Source organism: Schistocerca piceifrons, chromosome 11, assembly GCF_021461385.2.
Source record: "Schistocerca piceifrons isolate TAMUIC-IGC-003096 chromosome 11, iqSchPice1.1, whole genome shotgun sequence".
NCBI classification, from domain to species: domain Eukaryota; kingdom Metazoa; phylum Arthropoda; class Insecta; order Orthoptera; family Acrididae; genus Schistocerca; species Schistocerca piceifrons.
The window spans coordinates 50,839,539-50,841,783 of NC_060148.1; positions in this window are offsets into that span (position 1 = coordinate 50,839,539).

Below are 2,245 nucleotides of genomic sequence, written 5' to 3' on the forward strand. Positions count from 1 at the left end.
AGATTTCAAGACAGGGGTGCACTACACAAAGGAAGCAGCTAATCGGATAGCAGAGTACTTGTGGAGTGCACGTGGGGGGTTTCAGGGTAGCCAGTAGTTTGAGGTACTCTCATGAACACTCGCCAGTTGGTACACATTTAGGGAAATCAGATAGCTTTCAGAGTAAAGTTAGTTCGACTCTGAAACTTTTATCAGTCAACTTTCGAAGTATTTGTAACATAGTTCCTGATGTGTCGGCAGCTGGGCCAACACCTTGTAGATCGAGATGGCTGAAAATGCACGCTAGACTAACGCAGACGGGCGTGAAGTACTGGAACAGGCTACGTAATTAATGCTATGAAGAAAAGTACGTAGCTGGATTAATACTTATCTTTAATCAATCATTGTTGTACATCGCTCTTGACGATACACAGGAGACTTTAATTACAATCACTGTAAGGCTAATGGCGCCTTGCTAGTTCGTAGCCATTAACTTAGCTGAAGGCTATTCTGTCTCTCGGCTAATGAGAGAGAAAGGCTTCATACATCTAGTCGCTAGCTAGGTCGTCCGTACAACTGGGGCGAGTGCTTGTTCGTATCACGAGACCTGCCTTGTGGTGGCGCTAGGTCTGCGATCACACAGTGGCGACATGCGGGTCCGACATGTACTAATGGACCATGGCCGATTTAATCTACCACCTAGCAAGTGTGGTGTCTGGCGGTGACACCACATTCCTCCCCCGCAAATCGGCGAACGGTCGTGAGATAAGGCTTCCGCCCGCCGTGGGGAGGACCCCATGTTGACGTATGTGATGAGGTGGGGAGCCTAACAACAGGCGAGACTGTGCCACCCGCACCCGGCCATTCGGTCCGAGGGGAGCTAGGAAACGCCTGAAAACCTAGTCCAGGGTGCACGTCAACATGCGGTGTATGCGCCCGTAAAGAAACAGGAGGGGCCGAAGGGTCGACCTCCATTGCGTCGGGGTAGCCGACGCACGATGACGTCATGTGGTCCGGAGCGGGCGGGAGTTCCATGGCGGAGGACAGCTGTTCACGGGAAGCGATCGGCGGCGCGTGACCCTGGGAGGCGCATGGCGGCTGCAGCGAAGCGTCGAATGCGGGCGGCGCCGGCGGGAGTACCGGCGGCTGCGGCGGCGGCGGCGGCGGCGGTGGCTGCTGCGGCGGCGCGCCGCCATGGGGCAAAATGGAAGGCATTGTCGGTAACACCTGGGGATGAGGCGAGCCAGTAGATGGGTCCCCAGGGCGCTGACCGGACGGCACCGTTGCTGAAAGTAGACGGGGAGCGGCAGAACCCGTGCGACGACAGAGGCGCAGCTGATTGAGATGCCGACGCACCTCACCAGAGGCCCCCAAAACCAAATACATCGCGCGGCCGAGGCAGCGAAGAATGCGCCCTGCGAGCCAACGCCGTGAACCGCGATAGTTGTGATAGAATACAACGTCGCCTGGAGTAAAAGCAGGAGTCTGCCGCTGCACAGGAACCTGATGCGGCGGATGCAGCAAAGACATCAAGGTGCGATGAGGACGACCATGGAGCAACTCAGCCGGCGAGCGACCATCTCGGGGCTGAGAGCGATACGAAGACAAAAAGAGCAACAATGCGTCCTCCCGAGAATGCGACTCTTTCAACATCTGTGACTTGAAAGTCCGGACCAATCGTTCAGCGGCACCGTTTGACTGAGGCGAAAACGGCGCGGATGTCAGATGTTGAATACCATTGGCCTGGCAGAATGACTGAAATTCTGCGGACATGAATTGTGGGCCATTGTCGGAAACAATAGTCTGTGGAAGACCTTCAATACAAAAGATAGCAGACAAGGATTGGATGGTGGCGGAGGACGTCATGGAAGACATCCGGACAACAAATGGAAAATTACTGAAGGAGTCGACCAGAACCAACCATCGAGCATTCCAGAATGTACCAGCAAAATCAATGTGCAAGCGTTGCCAAGGGGAAGTGGCTTTCGGCCATGCAAAGACTTTCCGCGGCGGTGCGGATTGTTGTTCGGCACACGCCATGCAAGAAGAACACATATTCGTAATAGCAGCATCGATTCCGAACCAAGTGCAGTGCTGACAAGCTAGTTGTTTCATTCGCACTATACCCCAATGTCCTTGGTGAAGAAGCCGTAAGACAGAGGACTGTAACGAACGTGGGACCACGACTCTTGACTGATCATTATCAGAACGCAACAACAAAACACCACGTCGAACAAAAAGTCTCTCCTTGTGAGCAAAAAATCGG